This window comes from Schistocerca serialis, chromosome 8 (genome assembly GCF_023864345.2).
Source record: "Schistocerca serialis cubense isolate TAMUIC-IGC-003099 chromosome 8, iqSchSeri2.2, whole genome shotgun sequence".
NCBI lineage: Eukaryota > Metazoa > Arthropoda > Insecta > Orthoptera > Acrididae > Schistocerca > Schistocerca serialis.
The window spans coordinates 306480857-306501871 of NC_064645.1; the positions used below are offsets into that span (position 1 = coordinate 306480857).

At 44.0% G+C, this 21015-nt stretch overlaps 1 protein-coding gene across 1 annotated transcript in view; it reads right to left on the reverse strand.

Moving 5' to 3' along the window:
• Positions 1–21015, reverse strand: part of LOC126416989 (uncharacterized) — a 255647-nt gene that overhangs the window by 182903 nt on the left and 51729 nt on the right. The window lies entirely within an intron of this gene.

Below are 21015 nucleotides of genomic sequence, written 5' to 3' on the forward strand. Positions count from 1 at the left end.
AATCAGAGATACATTTTTTTCACTCGCCTGACAAATGCCATATTTGATACTTGGAATGTTTTCCATTTCCACTCCTCAAGTGTGGTCTTTTCTTTTACCCCTTGACGGCGAGTAAGCTGTGGACGACTCCTTCTTCCAAGACAGCAGCAACCTTGTGACTTCAGAAATTTTTCCCGTGTATTTCTTCTTCTAATAATTTCCGGGTATGCAGCCGGATCCCGTCGACATTCTGCCACGATATTTCGGCCCAGAGACGTCCGGCCATCATCAGGTGAGTACACAACTACTGCAGAGCCCAGGTGCAGCAACCTTGTTCACAGGACTGCACGCACACTTTCCTGGCCTGAAGAACACTCAGACACCCTGACTGCCCCGAAAAATCCCTGCATTTAATCCCATGGAAAGTATGCCGGACAATGTGGAACGCCAGGTGAAACGTAAAAATTAACATCGCCGTAATTTAGAAGCAGTGTTGGATCTAATCGAGAATAGGTTGCTTCAGCTGGATGTGACAAGCCTGAAGAGGCTCTCTTAGAAGATAGGTTAAGGAAAGATACACCTACATTAACAGCACTATAGACTTAGGGAAGGTTTTCAGACTGTTGACTGGAACACTCTCTTCCAAATTCTGAAGGTAGCAGGGGTAAATTGCCGGAAGCGAACGCTATTTACAACTTGTGCAGAAACCAGACGGCAGTTATGAGTCGAAGGGTATGAAAGGGAAGCAGCGGTTGAGAAAGGACTGAGACAGGGTTGCAGCCTGTCATTAATGTTATTCAGTCTGTACAATGTGCAAGGAGTAAAGGATACAAAAAAAATTGGATTAGGAATTAAAGTTCAGGGAGTAGAAATAAAAATTTTGAGGTTTGCAAATGACACTGTAATTCTGTCAGAGACAGCAAAGGACTTGGAACAACAATTGAATGGGATGAAGAGTGTATTGAAAGGGGGATATAAGATGAACATCAACAAAAGTGCTCAGTCCGGAACCGCGCGATTGCTACGGTCGCAGGTTCGAATCCTGCCTCGGGCATGGATGTGTGTGATGTCCTTAGGTTAGTTAGGTTTAAGTAGTTCTAAGTTCTAGGGGACTGATGACCACAGATGTTAAGTCCCATAGTGCTCAGAGCCATTTGAACCATTTTTTCAACAAAAGTAAAACAAAGATAATGAAATGAGTCGATTTAAAGCAGTCGAATGCTGAGGGAAATGGATTATGAAACGAGTCACTAAAAGTAGTAGCTGAGTTTTGCTGTTTCGACAGAAAAATAATTGTTGATGCCCGAAGTAGCGAGAATATAAAATGTAGACTGGTAATGGCAAGAAAAGCGTTTGTGAAGAACAGAACTTTGTGAACATCGAATGTATATTCAAGTGTTAGGTAGTATTTTCTGAAGGTATTTGTCTGGACCGACGGTATGTATGGAAATGAAATATGTACGTAAGGAGTGAAACAAGGACGACAAACAGTTTAGACAAGAAGAGAATGTAAGTTTTTGAGCTGTGGCGCTACAGAAGAATGCTGGGTAGATCGTATAACTAATGAGGTACTGAATAGAACTGGGGAGAAAAGAAATTTGTGGCATAACTTGACTAAAGGAAGGGATCGGCTGATAGGACACATTCTGAGTCATCAAAGGATCAGCAATTTAGTTCAACTGTTCAACTGTGTATGAAATCTTATGGGACTTAACTGATAAGGTCATCAGTCCCTAAGCTTGCACACTACTTAACCTAAACTATCCTAAGGACAAACACACACACCTATGCCCGAGGGAGGACTCGAACCTCCGCCGTGACCAGCCGCACAGTCCATGACTGCAGCGCAGCAGACTGCTCGGCTAATCTCGCGCGGCAGCAATTTAGTACTGTAGGCAAGTGTAAGGGGAAGGGCCAGGAGGGGGAATCGTAGAGGGGGACCAAGAGATCAATATTGTAAGAGGATTCAGGATGTAGATTGCAGCAGTTATGATTGCAGCAGTTATGATTAGGCTTGCACAGGATAGAGTAGCGTGAAGAGCTGCAGCAAACCAGTCTTTTGACTGAATACCAAAACAACAACAACAACAAAATCAAGTTCAGAGTGACACGACCTGGGGAACTTTTTTTTTTTTGTCATCTGGTGGGCTTAATTGAACACCTAAAATCTTTTTCGAGCGTCGAAGCAAGTAAGTTCGTCTAGGGATTTCGTGCGTCGCAAATGAAGTACCGTTGCCACAGCTGCCCCGACCACGCCCAGGGAAAGTCTAGCCACACCACTGCGTGTACTCACAATACGGCACGCCGCGCGGCCGATCTGCCCCTGGTCAATGCGGGCACGGTGGGCGGGCCAGCACGGCGGCCGGAATACCGATCGCTACCGCAAAACGCCGAAGAGTCTCTCTCTCTCTCTCTCTCTCTCAGCCCTGGTCGTTCAAAGCAGGCTTCTGGGCACGCTCCGCAGACAACGTACATGATTAAAGCGCTTGCATTCTGTTCATGCTCAGTAAGACATGCAGATAACTATCGAAGATTGTAAATCCAGTCTTTGGCATGTACTGAATATTACATAATCTTTTTAAAAGAATTTGGGTGATTAGACAAGTTTTTTTTATTACCTCCTGGAAAGACTATTGTGAGTGTAACAGCTTGGACTTTACCTCTTCAGTATTACTAATAAGGAAACATCATTAACTTGGTCTCGTATTTTAAAGAGATAAACCGCACCTGGAACATATCACCCCAGCAATCGATCTCTGCGCACATTTGGGCCATGATTCTGACTACGGCGAGTTACGACCTTCTGAATACACAGCTCTTAAACTTCGGTCCGAACGGGGTATTCGTCAGTCGCTCAGCCCCACTGCAGCCGCCTAATGCTCGGGCGCGGAGTACTGTAGAGTGGAGTGACAATCAGAAGCATCCTGCATTCGTGATGTAGAAGGGCCGGCCAAGGTGGCCGAGCGGTTCTAGGCGCTACAGTCTGGAACCGCGCGACCGCTACGGTCGCAGGTTCGAATCCTGCCTCGGGCATGGATGTGTGTGATGTCTTTAGGTTAGTTAGGTTTAAGTAGTTCAAAGTTCTAGGGGACTGATGACCTCAGATGTTAAGTCCCATAGTGCTCAAAGCCATTTGAACCTTTTTCATGTAGAAGGTGACTGAAAACTAGGGGGGGGGGGGGGGGGAGGGGTGGAAGTGCACACATTTGTTCAACGAATTTTCAAATCTTGTTCGACAACATGTTGTTCTACGCGAAAAATAGTAAGTAGTGTTACTATATAATATGTCCACCTCACGCACATATACATTAAATGTTATTTTAACAGCACTCCCGTATTGACATTCTCCAACTACATATTTTTCTCAAAGTCAAAATTAATAAACCTAAGGAACTGCCTGGGTATATGTTTATACTTGTCTTCTTTTTGTCCGTCTCCTCCTTCCACCACCTCCTCGTCCCCCTTCCCTATCGATCTCCCCCTCGCCCCATCTCTTTATCAATCTCCTACTACTGCTACTACTACTACTACTACTCCTCCTCCTCCTCCTCCTCCTCCTCCTCCACCACCACTGTTGTCCACCTCCTCCTCCTCCTCCTCCCCTCTTCTCTCTCCATAATATCACCCCTACCACATTACGAGGTTCCTGGTACTTACTTCCATCGTATTACTTTCCAAATAGTAAGAAGTATATGTACCAATTTTTTTAAAAATCGATCCAGGAGTTTAGAAGGAACTTTTTACCAATGGCATTGCCTGCGTGCGCACATGTCGCATATATTCTACATACATTTAACATATTTCACACGTATTTCTATGTATAGTTCACCAGTATCTCTAGCGGATTTCGCCCTGCAGTTTCTTTTTCATGCCACTCAAAGATTATGGCGACATATCTCCCAAACTATGAGTCGGATAATGAACTAATTTTGTACGTACATTCAGTGGCATGTTTGGGTCCTGTCTGCGAAATGTGTTACGAGTAGAGTTGCGAAAACAAAGACGAACCAAATTCAAATGTCATGCATGATGCGGCAGTTTATCATGCATCTCCGTGTTTATGATGTCATATCGCCTGAACTATGTGTGGTGCAATGACATAATTTTCTAGGTACAGTCAGTCATAAATGCGAATACTGTCTGAAAATGCGTCGCGAGTACATTCGGTAGTGAAGAAGTTAAAACGCCGTGCTGATTAAAACAAGACATTAAGAACAGGTTAGGTCTCTAAAAAGTAACAGCTCCCATAGCTAAAACGCTCTCTCTCTCTCTCTCTCTCTCTCTCTCTCTCTCTCTCTCTCTCTCTCACACACACACACACACACACACAAACAGACACACACACACACACACACACACACACACACAGAGAGAGAGAGAGAGAGAGAGAGAGAGAGAGAGGGGTGGGGGGGGGGGGAGGGAGAGAGGGCTTATGAGAATTTCAAATTCAGCGTCAAACTCACTTGAGAACAAGTGGACGCCGACTGGGTTCGTACACACAGTAACAAAGATTACAGTGTTTTGGTGCAGTGAAAAGTTTTCGATACAACTAATATTTCGCAAAATATGTGTAATATTTTTGTGTGGTTCTCAATAACTCATCAGAACGCAAACGGAAATGGATGTACGACAGCAAAACCTAACTAACTGCAAATATATGCGAGAATATCTTGACAACAAAATTATATTTAAACATAAAGTGATGTGTTAACTCACCAACTAAATTCACATTAACAACGCTTGGTTGCAGATGACAAGCTATCAGTACAGGGTAACGTACAAATGGTTCTGCAAAACCATATAATGTAAAATAAAGGTAATGAAAAAAAAGCAAAAACTGCCTTTAGGCCGTTCACATTTTGCAGATTTGAATACAGAAAATCCACTAATGATGCACGTGCCTCGGGCGTGGGTGTGTGTGTGTTGTTCTTAGCATAGGCTGGTTTAAGTAGGGTGTAAGTCTAGGGACCAATGACCTCAGGAGTTTGGTCCCTTAGGAATTCAAACACATTAGAACATTCGAGTGATGCACATGGGTGCTGAAGCATGTTTGGGTCACAGTATTTTTGCAGAACAGGCGGACCTTGTACCCTATGAGAATACGAGTTCCGTGTTTGAACCCATTCGACCACCACGAACGTAGAGGTGTTGAAGAACGTGAGATACCAGTCACCGCATCAGAGTAGCAACATTTGAGTCTACACAACACGGACTTCAAATGGGGAGATTATTTTCTTTGTGGATTTCTGAAAGGAGTCTTCCGTCAGAATACAATAGTCTCCGTTCTCGCTATGCCAGACACCCGTTTCAGTTATTGGAGACACGGTAAACGGAGGTTTCCTTTTTCACTCTGGAACGCCAGTGTTTACGAAGACAGGCTGAAGCGCCCGGTCCACAACACGACACAGCTGCAGGGGAGGTGGGAGCGGCGCAGCTGACCTCCGCCTCCGGGTGCGCGCGAGCGCTGGATCACGCTTTTGTTTCGCAACTCCACCTGTTGCGCGCCGCGTTTTCTCCTCTGCGCGGGAATGCTCCGTCCGGCTGCCGCCTGACCTTCCGACGACCTCACCCCCCCCACCCCCCACGCTCACCACTGGCGCACACTCACGGCAGCAAACACAGCGCACTGTCACGTGTGCTTCCGAGAGTACGGACATACTCTCTCATATTCAATGAGCGCCTGACATTTCACTTTCTTTCCTATACCATTCACGACGAAAACTCATTACTCACTTTCTCTTTCGTGGTCTGCTTACGCAGTGGCCGTAATCGTTCGCTTTATTTGGGAACTGTGTATCAATTAAGCCGATAACTGTCACGACGGCGCCTCCGCTGATGCGACGGAGCTATCCAAAGATAGCCAGGCCAAATAGTTGTAACTGAAAGAACCATTTTGAAACAGAAATATAAACAAGCAGACTTGTCTTAGCTATTTTATTTTTACACGGAAGCCTGTACTTTAATCTACTTTTCTCCATAATTCGCACAGCCGGCCACTGTGGCCGAGCGGTTCTAGGCGCTTCAGTCCGGAACCGCGCTGCTGCTACGGTAGCAGGTTCGAATGCTGCCTCGGGCATGGATGTGTGTGATGTCCTTACATTAGTTAGGTTTAAGTAGTTCTAAGTCTAGGGGACTGATGACCTCAGATGTTAAGTCCCATAGTGCTTAGAGCCATTTGAACCATAATTTGCACCAATATTGGACACTCATCGTATCGTGTAATCAGCTTTTGAATACCATCCTCGTAGAAATGTAGTGCCTGAGCATAACTTTCGACAATTTAAACGTTCTAGAACAACTGCACAAAGCACACTCCTTGATACTTGCGAGCAATGGGATGGTACGGAAATGGGTGAGAGGTTTTAAAGATGGCTGTTCGAATATGCATGTTGAAGACTAAAGTGGTCGACCTTCAGTCATTACTGACGATCTTTTGCAAAAAGTCGATGAAAAAGTGAGAGAGAACAGAAAATTTACGAGTTCGGCGTTATGTGATGAGTTTCCTCAGGCGTCAGTAAGTGTGCTTTACGCAATAGTTACACAACGTTTAAATTGCCAGAACTTATGCTCAGGCGGCGGACTTCTATGAGAATGGTATTCTAAGCTGCTTGCACGATACGGTATCTGCCTTAATATTGGTGGGAATTATGCAAAAAATGGTTCAAATGGCTGTGAGCACTATGGGACTTAACATCTGAGGTCATCAGTCCCCTAGAGCTTAGAACTACTTAAACCTAACTAACCTAAGGACATCACACACATCCATGCCCGAGGCAGGATTCAAACCTGCGACCGCAGTGGTCGCGCGGTTCCAGACTGTAGCGCCTAGAACCGCTCGGCCACCCCCGCCGGTGGAATTACGCAGAAAGGTATATTAAAGTACAGGTTTCATGTAAAAATAAAATTGCTACGAAAAGTCTACTTGTTATATTTTTACATCAATAAGGTGATTACTTAAGAAAACACGCCTCGGAAAAAACAATGTCAAGGCGAAAGTTCCACAGGGGCAGCGATCATAGTGGCACTTAAAATGTCCAAACTAGATCGCTGTTTAACACGTTTCGTCTAACGCCGTCGTCAGAATATGAAATAAGGATCAGATTACAATGAGGGGCATATACTTAATCAATATCATTACATATATGGAAGCTTATACATATCATGTGCTAGCGAAATGTAAGTTTCGATACATAATCATTTAAAATTCGAAAATGAGCAATGAGTAAATGAAAGCGGTTACCAATAGGTATCAGCAACCTTGCAGAAATATTTTTACAGAATTTAAAACGTTTACGCTTTCAGGTTAGTGTGAGTGTGTGTGTGTGGGGGGGGGTGGGGGGGGGGGGCGGGGCGGCGAGGGGGGGGGGATCCAAGGGGAGGGGGATCCGAGGGGGGGGGGGAGGGGGCCCAATACTGCGCGCGCGCAACATATTATAATATGAATGAAAATTACTATTTTTTTGTATTATTATTGTTGTTATTGTCGTCACTAGCATTTAGTACATTTAGTAATCGCGCGACGTGGATGTGACACAATGTACTATACCCATTGCCTAATTTTTGGCAGTCATTATATTGTGATAAAGTTATGAGCCTCAGTGTGATTTACTTTTACAGGTATCTAAAGTAAGCGTTGAGTGAAACGAATTAATTGAATCTGTAATTACCTAACTCTACATGCAGACGACTTAGGTTGTTTGCAGATGACGCTGTAGTTTATCGACTAGTAATGTCATCAGAAGATCAAAATGAATTGCAAAACGATTTAGAAAAGATATTTGTATGGTGTGAAAATTGGCAATTGACACTGAATAGCGAAAAGTGTGAGGTCGTCCACATGAGTGCTAAAAGAAATCCGTTAAACTTCGGTTACACGATAAATCAGTCAAATCTGAGGGCCGTAAATTCAACTAAATACCTAGGAATTAGAATTACGAACAACTTAAATTGGAAGGAAAACGTAGAGCCGGCCGATGTGGTCGAGCGGTTCTAGGCGCTTCAGTCTGGAACCGCGCGACCGCTACTGTCGCAGGTTCGAATCCTGCCTCGAGCATGGATGTGTGTGATGTCTTTAGGTTAGTTAGGTTTAAGTAGTTCTAAGTTCTAGGGGACTGAAGACCTCAGATGTTAAGTCCCATAGTGCTCAGAGCCATTTTGAACACGTAGAAAATGTTGTGGGGAAGGCCAACCAAAGACTGCATTTTATTGGCAAAACACTTAGAAGATGCAACAGATCTACTAAAGAGACTGCCTACACTAATAGTTGCCCGCCCCTCTTTTAGAATACTGCTGCGCGGTGTGGGATCCTTACCAGATAGGACTGACGAAGTAATTCGAAAAAGTTCAAAGAAGAGCAGCACGTTTTGTAATATCGCGAAATAGAGGAGAGAGTGTCACTGAAATGATACAGGATTTGGGGTGGACATCATTAAAACAAAGGCGTTTTTCGTTGCGGCGGAATCTAAAGAAATTTCAATTACTAACTTTCTCCTCCGAATGCGAAAATATTTTGTTGATGCCGATTTACATAGGGAGAAACGATCACCATGATAAAATAAGGGAAATCAGAGCTCGCACCGCAAGATCTAGGTGTTTATTTTTTCCGCGTGCTGTACGAGATAGGAATAAAAGAGGATTATTGTGAAGGTGGTTCGATGCCTCTGCCAGGCACTTAAATGTGACTTGCAGCGTATCCATGTAGCTGTAGATATTGTCTGCATTACCGGGACAAATTTCCACCACCAATATTGGACAGGCGAGAGGAGGTGATAAGGCGGTAGTGGTGGTGTTTTACTTATTGCCGAACCGTGCGCCAGTTGGAACTTTCCTCAACTCCATGTGGTCGAAAAAAATGCGTCCTACGCCGCTCTGCTATGCACGCGCTCTACTCTACGCCTTCGCGATGCAAGCGATCCCGTTACGCGGCGTAATTGCACCACCGTGGGCGAACGAACTGTTATCCGGCGGGTCCTGATCAAGTCTCCGCGCCGCTGTATGGGAGGAACGGTAGCTGCTAGGATCGAGAGCCTTGCTTTGCCTCGCACTTAATCCTCACTCTCAAATATCTTCTCAAGATATTTTTATTGCCGACTAGCACACCCTCCCACAACGAGGTTCCTTTTTTAAATTTTTGCAAAAACAAGGAACGGGAAACATTTTTCCGCCACAAATCGCTTTATTCTTTCTCAGAAATCCGCTTATCAAATTTATACACTTTGGCACTTGTTCGAACTAATTCTGGAGGAAATTATTTTTGGTCTGATGTTAGTAAGTGAACAACATGCTCTCGGTAGTATTCAGCAGTTTCTTGAGATTATGTCAATCGCTGTCCAAGCATTTTTTCTTTGGCTCAAGGGAACAAAGGAAATTAGTTAGGTGACAAAGCAGCTGAATGCAGCCAATGAAACAGTAACTCGATGTTTTTCTCCGTCAAATGATCAATCGTCTGACATGCCGTGTGACAGCTGGCACCGTTATGACGATGAATGATGCGACGTTTTCACTCTTTTTGTCCTGATTTCTTCGAAGATCTGTGGCAAACAAGTTGTCGTATGTTCCTCGATGACTAGAAACATCTGTTACCCACGTTTCTTTACAGACTCGAACTGCTATGTATAAACGGCTTCAAACTTCTGATTAGTTTACAAATGAGTTAACGTGTTCAGTATTTGACGTTATGACGTAAACAAGAAAAAACTTGAAAAAGGTTTGAAATTATGTTCAATGTGTGTTGGAAATCGCTAACAGTTCACATCTGTGGATGCGTAAATTGCGCCCTGTTTTAACACTATGCCGTCCGGCGACACCACAGTGGTGTCGTGAGCATAGTATCGCGCTGTGGCCGGCGACAGCACGTTAGTATCTTTTGCATTCTGTTGGTGCTTTGTTTAGGTAACAATAAGTTACACACGTCAACAAGTGATTTGTTTTTATAAGTACTTGTGCCCTTTCATGATGGCAGACGAAAGAGACGATACGATTATTTACGATGAATGCGCGGACGTCTTGTCTGACGTTCCGGAAGACTTAACCGATTGGGAAGAAGACATTGGATATCAAAAAAATGAAAGTGAAGCAGAATCTTAGGAAGATAGTGAAATACGTCTAAGAAGAATTCGGCGAACGCTACCGTTGCCAACTGATTCGGCTGAATTAGACGAAGAAGACAGTGCACAGTGGTCAGACTTTGATTCAATAATAAATTTGAAGGATCCCCGGGTCCAAACATATTTCCCAAAGATGCACAGAGCATATTGGGAACGATCTATTTGAATACATCAGCAATAAAACCAAAAAGTACTACAGTCAAAATTGCAATAGAAGGAAACTGGATTTAAAAAATGCCAAATTTGTTGACGTTACGGGACCGGAACTCAGAAAATGGTTTGGGCTTGCTATCCTTATGGGAATTGTAAGAAAAGCAAGGCTCAATGATTATTGGTCAATGAATCCGTTGATACACACACCGATATTTGGCAAAACGATGTACCGCAACCGATTCAGACAAATATTATAATTTTTATATTTTTCCGACAGCAACAATAAACTGGATAATGCCGAGCGGCTTGTCAAAGTGTAGTTCGTAATTTATTATTTTTCCAAAAAGTTTAAAGAAACGTTTAATCTGTGTCAAAACATCTCAATTGAAGAAGGAATGATACCGTGGCGTGAATGGTTAAATTTTAAAGTTTACAATCCGTCGAAAATTACGAAATACGGCATACTCATTCGGATGCTGTGTGATTCGAGTACGGGACACATTTCCCCATTCAAGATATATTCTGGCGCTGGACAGCCTTTAGCAAAAACAGTGATGGAACTATTGACACCTTCTGATGGAAAGTGACCTCATCTCTGCATGGATAATTATTATAAGAGCGTAGGACTTGCAGAGAAGTTACTTGAAAAGAAAATTCGAGTTTGTGGAACGATACGGCAAAATAGAGGATTACCGGAAAATTAAAGCGCGCAAATGTCAATGTGTTTGTAGCGTGTCATCAACGGAAAGGTGACAAACGGCCGGCGAAAAGCCAAGTAATCCGACTTGGCGCTGCCGGCGCCATGCGAATAAATTTGTACGAGACGTGTGGACGGCAAAGTGTTAAGTAAAAGCTAGTTCCTCCCGCATTTTACCCGGCCTGGTTAGGGATGTTCTCTGCCTGGGGACTGAGTGTTTATGTTATCCTCATCATCATCTCTTCTTCCTCCTCCTCCTCCTCCTCATCATCATCATCCGTGACAGAGGCTAAATTGGACTGTGAAAAAAATTGGTTTGTGTAAAAATTTGGACTTTGTACGGGCGCTGAAGACCGCGCAGTTGAGCCCTCCCCCCCCTCCCCCCCCCAAACCAATCACAATCATCATCATCATATCATCATAGCATCATCATATCGCATCTCAATGTTATTGACTTCATATCCCCTGAACTGTGTGACGTAAGATAAAATTTTGCACGTACATTCAGTGGCGTACGTCGATACTGTCGCCAAAATGTGATGCAAATAGAGTTTGTAGGTACTGATTAAAATGTCACATCTGAAGCTGACGTTTTACTGCAAGAACAGCGAAAATGCTGAAAGCGATAAACTTTTTTTACTTTCATTATTTTGTGCGAGTGTCAGTAAGAGAAATTTTACGTAAGTTTTGAAATTATATGTATACAGTTCGTCGGATGTCTCAAATTTCATTAGGGCTGTGTGCAGCCTTTAACATAGGATTACACCTCTTAATGAGCAGATTATGACGGCATTTGAAATTTTTAAATTCGATATATAATTATATGATGTACTAAAAATCACGTTTTTGTTGCCCCCGGAAGCCGTTAATTAGGAAACCTGCATGTGAGACTATGCACCATGAATCGGGCTAGCCATTTAGTAATATACGAAGGTGGTTTGATAAGTGTGGTGAAAACGCAAGAAAAAAATTTTTCTTTCGTAAACTCACCTTACTTCTCGACATAGTCTCCTTTGAAGGATATACGCTCGGTCCAGCTATCCTTCTGCTTTTTCATCCCATCGAAAAATAAGTTCCGTCAAACTCCGGGAAATATTTGTTGACTGCAACTATCACTTCCTCATTTGATGAAAATTTCTCCTCAGCAAGCCTACGTTTCAGGCTAGGAAACAGGAAGAAGTCACCTGGGGCTAAGTTTGGTGGGTAGTGTTGATGTGGAACTAATTCAAAGCCCAATTCACGTACTTTCGCCATTGTTATCGCTGATGTGTGGGATGGTTCATTATCCTGGTCAAGGAGCCATTTTTCGCGTACCAACTGTGGTCTTTCTTCAGCCAACGCAAATTTCAAACGATCCTACAATGAAGCATAATAGAGTCCAGTTATGATTCTGGATTCTTCGATGTAATCCATGAGAATTATTTCTTGGGAATCCCAAAAAACAGTGGCCATCACTTTACCAGCTGACAAAATGGTCTTTGCCTTCTTAGGTGCACTTTCACCAGCTTCAGTCCATTGTTTTCACTGCCGTTTTGACTTTGGTGCGTGATGATAGATCCAGGTCCCATCAACAGTCACAGTATCGAAATGTGCCGGATGTGCTGTTGGTCGAATGAGTAATCGCGGCATCCACCTCGCACACAGAATCTTCACAGCCAGTTCTCCATGCAGGATGCTATTCACTCGCTCCGTTGAGATGCTTACAGTCATTGCAATCTCACGAATTTTTATTCGGCGGTCTTGCATTACCATTTCATGAATTTGTCGATGTTTCGTCTTTGGTGACCTCAATTGGACGGCCGGAGTGCGCTTCGTCTTCGGTGCTTGTCCGACCACATTTAAATTCATTGATCCAACAGTAAAAAGGTCTTCAATGATAGTGTCGAGAGCGCGTGAACTTCCAATTCAGGTTTGATTTGTGCGACAGTCCCAGCCTTGAAATGAAAATATTTAATAATAGTACAAAACTTGATTTTCTCCTTGGAATAATCCATCTTTCCAACCATGAAGACGCACCAAAAATGTTCCATTCTTTTATGGAAAGTTATCAGACTTCTCAAATCTCCTTCGTAGACAATAATTCAAAATGCTTCCAATGGCTCTGAGCACTATGGGACTTAACATCTGACGCCATCAGTCCCTTAGAACTTAGAACTACTTAAACCTAACTAACCTAAGGACAGCACACACATCCACGTCCTAGGCAGGATTCATACCTGCGACCGTAGCAGTCGCGCGGTTCCGGACTGAAGCGCCTAGAACCCCTCGGCCACAACGGCCGGCAGACGATAATTCCGTGTGGCTCAAAGGCCTGGTGCAGGTCTTTCGATTGGATCTCATTCGGCGACTTGCATGTCCGTAACCAGCACAGTAATCCTACCGAGGAAAGGAGACTTAACAGTTTAACGTGGAATCCAAACCACGAGTAGTACCTGGCGATTCTTCTCGTCACTGAAACGTGAAGACTAGGTTATAAGCAGACTGAAATGTTCCGTCGTGCGACCGTTATTATCAACGGCCGCAACATTATAACCAGAGTAACCAAAGGAGCTTCCTTGGAGGTGCTTACCACTTTTGTGGGTTTCAGTTCAGCTTGGAGCACCAAAAGAGTTAATTGCTGCTTCGTTTTCAAAACATCCGAGTTTCATCTCTTGTCATGATTAGGTATACGGATTTTTCGCTTCCTTATACCAACTGACGCGGGCCAGCCACTGAGCTACTGTTTGCCACCTGCCGGTCCTCCTCTTCTATCAAGCTGTGCGTAGCATAGATGTTGTTGGAACAACAGCCAACTCTGACAGACCTTCACGAAATTCATTGCCGACAGAAATAAGACAACGACGAAATTCTCAAAACTAGGAGAGGTATTCTGTGTTATGCAAGACACCGTCTTACAGTTTTGCTGTTACCTAAACACGTTTCAGAACTTTAAGTGCTATCTTCAGTGGGGATTTCTTGCATATGTTCTTCCTGAAAAATTATTTCTATATGTTAACCTCTTGTGCGTGTATAACAATTTTTGGCCCAAAGGAATTTACACGTACAAAGCGATTATAAGCGCCCAATATTTTACATTAGTTTATGTACAGTATACAGTTAAAACATATGTCGCTGAGTTGAGGCGATATATGTCGCTATGCTTAGCGATACTAAATTTGGAAATAATGCGGTTGTATATTTGTTCACATACCTCACATGACACTATTAGTTGTGCTTATAATGCTACCAGCATGCACAAGTTATAGCGTAGTGAGGTATGTGAACAAATGTAAAACTGTATTATTTCAAAATTTAGTATCCTATAGTCGAACCGACGTAAGAGAAGCGCCGACATTTGCAGTGAGCTAAGCGTGGCAACTTCGCGCTCCTACCTCAACAAAATCACATAACGTGTCTCAGCTACACAGATTGAACATTAATAAAACCGACAAACAGCAGAGAAGGTTCCTTAACTGGAAATGGAGGAAAAATGGTCCATTAAACATGTGTCAGGAAATGGACGGTGTGCGTGCAACGACAACAAATTGTCCCAGAACACAGTATAGAGCTGCGTCGCATCCAAGCCACAACAGATGTTCAAAGTGGCCTCCATGGAATGCAATGCACGTGTTCATACGTCGCATCATGGTTTTTCGCACGTTCCGGCCTCTCTCTGTATAGCGTCACAGGCGTCATGAACACGCTGTTGAAGGGTCTGCACATCAGGAACTGGTTCAGCATACACAGCGCTTTTTAGATGCCCCCAGTGGCAAAAGTCCAGGATGTTTAAGTCCGGAGATCTAACAGGCCTCGGCGTCCTATCCAACTTGCAGGGAACATGTTGCTGAGGTGTCTGCGAACCGTAAGGCAGAAGTGGGGTAGTGCTCCGTCACGCAGAAACCACATAAAATGTCGTGTTGCCAAAGGCACATTCTCCGGCAACCCAGGGAGAGTATTCCGCAGGAAATCCATGTACGTTCCTCCGTCAAGGCCCTGTGGAATAATAAACGGAACAAATATGTAGTGGCCAACGATCGCTGCCCACGCAGGTGAAGTCAATTCTAGTATTGGTTGCTTCGTCGATAAAGAATACTGATATGAAACTTCCTGGCAGATTAAAACTGTGTGCCCGACCGAGACTCGAACTCGGGACCTTTGCCCGCGAAAGGCAAAGGTCCCGAGTTCGAGTCTCGGTCGGGCACACAGTTTTAATCTGCCAGGAAGTTTCATATCAGCGCACACTCCGCTGCAGAGTGAAAATCTCATTCTGGAAACATCCCTCAGGCTGTGGCTAAGCCATGTCTCCGCAGTATCCTTTCTTTCAGGAGTGCTAGTTCTGCAAGGTTCGCAGGAGAGTTTCTGTAAAGTTTGGAAGGTAGGAGACGAGATACTGGCAGAAGTAAAGCTGTGAGTACCGGGCGTGAGTCGTGCTTCGGTAGCTCAGATGGTAGAGCACTTGCCCGCGAAAGGCAAAGGTCCCGAGTTCGAGTCTCGGTCGGGCACACAGTTTTAATCTGCCAGGAAGTTTCATATCAGCGCATACTCCGCTGCAGAGTGAAAATCTCATTCTGGAAACATCCCCCAGGCTGTGGCTAAGCCATGTCTCCGCAGTATCCTTTCTTTCAGGAGTGCTAGTTCTGCAAGGTACGCAGGAGAGCTTCTGTAAAGTTTGGAAGGTAGGAGACGAGATACTGGCAGAAGTAAAGCTGTGAGTACCGGGCGTGAGTCGGGCTTCGGTAGCTCAGATGGTAGAGCACTTGTCCGCGAAAGGCAAAGGTCCCGAGTTCGAGTCTCGGTCGGGCACACAGTTTTAATCTGCCAGGAAGTTTCATATCAGCGTACACTCCGCTGCAGAGTGAAAATCTCATTCTGGAAGAATACTGATGGGAAAAATCTCATAACTGTGATGGACTGGTGCAAAAACCATCAACAAAATCCTTGGCGTAGAGGCAAATCTGCTGCTGATAATCCTTGCACCAGTTATAAGTGATAGGGAAAGTAGCAGGATAGACATAATCGTACTTTGTCTTAAGCCGTCGGCACACGTACCGTGCATCAGAACGTTGAACGTTGAGCGTGACGAGTTTCTGACGTCATAGTGGGATAGCACGTTCGGGAATCTTTCCTAACATGTAGAGCAGTATCTAGCATGTCAGATATTCTGAGCGCGCGTCTGGCGTTGACCAATGAGATGGCACAACGCTACTACCTACGTCACATGCACGCCATCTCCCTTCAGTACAGAGTTGTGAGGCGCCATATTGGCATTCATTTCAAGCCTATACGTATATATGCCGTTTCTGAACACCAGCAAATTGAGAATCACTGGGAAACACTGTGTGATACGTTCCACTAAAATAATGAGAAACATCATATTCGTGGCAAAAGAATTATTGTAACTTGCATATTATGAGAGTATGCTATTTGAAGGCAGCAACACACTGAAGATCCACCCAAAACCCATTGTTCTTGGTACAATTTATTATAATTAAATTCCAGTCAGTAACATATCTACGATTAAAGTTTTCACCAATCCCTAATAGCTATGTTTGGTTGTCAGCTGAGTGTTGTAGATTTACCGTAGTGAGTAGCGTGTTACAACACGTACACAGAGTGAAACGTTTGGCGGTGGTTCGCGTCCCGAACTTTCGAATTTTTTTCCCTAAAATTTGCGTTTTTATTAGGTTCTGATACTTTCTTATTAGTTTAATATAAGTATATACTATAATATTTGATGTTATGTACATGTAAGTTCACCTTTTTTCGAGGGGTGAGTTTGTTCCATTGGCTTAATCTACAGGACAGCTTGCGCTACTTGTATAAAGATATTTTGCTCCTTTTTCTTTTACGCTCCGTAATTCACATGTTGCAAAGATTCTGCCGCTGGGTAGGAACAGTGATCAAGTAAGACTGACCTTGGGTTTTCATTAAAATGTGGGAATGATGAAATAATGTTTATCTTATGTGGATAAGTATTGCAAATTTGTATTGCACTGTTTGTAATGGAATTTTGTAAGCCTGTGTCCTTATTGTTTGGACATGGTACTTTCCTTTTCGTGGACGATGGAGGAAATGTGCGTTTCAATAGAGCTAACGTGGGAATTTTACGCGCGCCCGTTTAGTAAACAGAGCGATTTACGAACTAGAAACATCCCGCAACTGCCGCTGGCGTGCGTTGTGATCGCGTATACCACGTTGGAGCCCACGTAACGTATGTACAAGTCGCATCATTTCTGAGCGTTCAGCATCACGTTGAACTTAGCACGCTCAACGTTGACGTGTGACAGCACGGTCCGTGTGCCGAAGGCTTTACACCATGTTGGCAGGCCACCTGCCTGGAGCTTGTACTAGGATTCATTTCAATTTCCAGTAGAATTCGGTCCTCCAAATCTGGTGTATGCACAGTCCGCTGCCTCCCTGCACGTTCGTCTGTTTGAAAGGACCCATGATCAAACAAACGCCTTAAAAGGGCTTGAAACGTTATGTGATGTGGTTGGTGTCTGTGAGGATACTGGTTTTGGCATAGCCGTGCTGCCTCTCGGTCGTTTCCATCTGCTTGGCCGCAAACAGACACAATCTCGGCTTTCTCCCGACATGAATACCGGACTATTACGCTGCTTACAGTACGCTTCCTCAACCGCACAGCCTGCAACATACGGCACTTGGTCAGAGGAACTTTCATTCATCAACGCCATGTATCGTAGCAACGATGCATTTTCGGACACATGCTCATTGGACCTTTTCTTCCTCCATTTCCAGTCAGGAATCCGTCTCTGCAGTTTGTCGGTTTTACTAATGTTCACCCCGTATAGAAGGCCACTGTTTTCATCTGCAGTCGCTGAAAGCTGAAAGCTGATAACAGCATACCGCACTGAAAGTAATGTAAAATATTTGACACCTAATAATCGTTCCTTTGTGTACGTAAATACCATTCAGCCAAAAATTCATATGACCAACACAAGAGGTTATGCGTAACAATTTTTCAGAAAGAAAATAAACAAAAAAACGCTATGAAGATAGCAAATAAAGTGCTCAAACATGTTTGGGTAATAGCAAAACACGGTGTCTTATTTTTCTTAGCAAGCAGGGAAAACACGAAGAGCTACAAAATCCAAAAGTATTTATTCTCCGAACCAACCGTAAACAGTCTTTTCTGAAGACTTATTATCAACAACTGGACGAATCGTTTCGAGGCCGTGTGTTTCAGTTAAGCCTTCATGAACATCGTTCATCATGTAGTCCAACAAAAGCCTTCACGCGAAATTTCTATTTTTTCATAATGCTGTTTCTTTAGACGCCCACCGTAAACAAATTACTCAGCCAGTTTCTGAGTTGCCGTTGTTTTAATAATGACAAAAGGAAATTTATGAAATAAGAGTAATGTCATATTCGAACAGCGGTATATAGTGGACATCTATAAAATTCTTCATAACTGTAAGACCGTAATCTAATGCAAAGCTGCCACGAATTAACAAAACCACTTGCTTGAATTGAATCTTGGTACACACTACTTTGGAAGAAGTATCTGCCGATCAGCTATCACCACAACACAGATGTCACTGTAAAATCACGCAACTGCGCTAAAATAATAATGTTCTACTCCAACACTGCAAATTTTCAGCAACACACGGTGCATTTGTTGCACTGGACCCACATCCTCCCTTCCACAAGGGTCCACAATCGACTCTTCGGTGTCACAAGTTCGGAGGAACTCTGAATATTGGACAGGAATTCTGCCTTATGCAACACATCGTTTTAGTTTTGTTTTCACTCCGACGTGTTTCAGCACTTGATGTGCCATCTTAAGAGGGTTTATTTATTTTCCTTCTGCAAAATTGTTACCTATTAATCTTTAAAGAAACTTTTGGTACAAAATGTTTATGCTTGTAAAATGAGCGATTTTTGTCAAATGTTTTACATTGATTTGCATAAAGTACAGAGTTGATACATTCTGTGTTGTTTATTTACGAGATATCTAAAGTTTCTAGTTTTATAGTACATTTGGAAATGCAATGGATGTATGCCTTTGTTTACGTACGCTACATGGAGCTGTTGGATATTTATGCTAATACACTGCTCGCCACCGTAAATGCAACACCAAGAAAGACAAGAGGTAGCACAACAAAATTTATTTTGTAGATAACATGTTGACCAAGTATCAAATGATTACGTTTACAGACGTCTGTGACATGTGGTTCCTGCCAGAATCAGTAGCCAGAGTAGCCGCCATTGTTGGAGATCACCGCTGCCACACGTCTCGGCATTGAGTCAAAGAGACGTTGGATGTGTTCCTGGAGTACAGCAGCCCAAGCAGCTTCCACACGTTGCCAAAGATCATCTGGTGTGGCAGCTGGGGATGTAATCTGGGTCACTCGCTGAGCAACTATGGACCACATGTTTTCTATCGGCGAAAGATCCGGAGAGCGAGCCGGCCAGGGAAGCACTTTAAACTGGTTATTGACGAAGAACCTTTGGACAATGCGTGCCACGTGTGGTTGCGCATTATCCTGTTGAAATATGGCTGTGGCCGAGCCCTGAAGGTAAGGAAGGACAACTGGCTCCAGCACCTCGGATATGTAGCGCCGGCTATTTAAAGTACCGGCAATGCGTACTAGAGGCGTGCGAGACTAATATCCAATACCGCCCCATACCATAATACCCGGTGCAAGACCAGTGTGGCGGTGCATAATGCAGCTGTCCAGCATCCTCTCTCCACGGTGTCTCCACACTCGAATCCGACCATCGTGGTGCTGCAGACAGAAGCGTGCCTCCTCAGTAAAGACAACGTCATTCCATTCTGCCGTCCACATCCGTCTGTCATCACACCATTGGCGACGGAGACGTCTGTGGTTCTGCGTCAATGGTAGACGAAGCAATGGACGTCTTGCGGACAGACCACTCTGCTGTAAACGGCGTCGAACGGTACGCGCAGACACTGGATGATGCGTTACAGACGCAATGTGCTGTGCTATGGTTCGGGATGTCACTGAGCGATCCGTCACTGCCATGCGCACAATTTGCCTATCAGCACGTGCAGTGGTGCACCGAGGTGAATGCGATCGACCACGTCGATCCGTCGTACCCTCCTGCATCCAACGGTCACATATCCGCATTACAGTTGTTTGGTTTCGTCCAACACGACTAGCGATTTCTCTGTATGATAATCCACAATCTCGGTAAGCCACTATCCTTCCTCTGTCGAACTCGGATACTTGATCAAACGATGTTCGCTGTTGTCTACGAGGCATAACTGATCGTCTTGTGAAACAACCACAAGGTAAACACACGTGCCGAACGTACACTCGTCGAAATCGCCAAGCCTTAAATGGCGCTATGAGGTGGCGCCACAGGCGCGCGTGATGTGCGTCTGCGCTGAAATTCTAATCAGTTGCATATCTCATCGTTGCAAACCCATGGTGTAAATTTCACTTGATTCGGATGCTTCCTTCAGGGTGTTGCATTTACGGTGGCCAGTAGTGTAGCTCTAGGTTTACTACGCAGTCTACAACTTGTCATCTGCAAACAGCAAAACGTTATTTTATTTTTCTGTTTATTGTACACTTCCAATGGAGAATCTCTATGTATCGTGTTGTTTTACCTATAGTTTTTTTGATGCTGTGGTGTTTTTACTTTATTGTGCCGAGATAACACACTTATTTCATTTCGTTTTTGTCGTTACACATTCATTTCATACTATTTCTTGCCAATCAGAAATGGATGTTGGTTGAAAATTTCAAACTCAAACAGCCTCCTCAACCACTACAATCAACTCTATGGGGGAAATTCTATCGCTAGAAGTAGGTGTTTCTGTTTCCTGCGAGGAAAGCGCGAGCTGTGTGTGGAGACCGTACGTGTTTCTCGATGTCATCCTCTTGACGAGGAAAGTGTCTTGAAGGCCGCATCTGCAATGCAGATGACAGGGTGTTTCTTTGAGAACCTGCTGGTCACGCTAGAAGAGCATAATGTCACAAGCGCAGCTCCGACACCTAAAAGAGCACTAGTACTCAATGAAATCCACGCACCGAGTTAAAGGCACACTGGACGTGTTTTTCATGTTGTTTTCTTCAGCTCCATGACGACATGGTTCCTTGTTTCCAAATA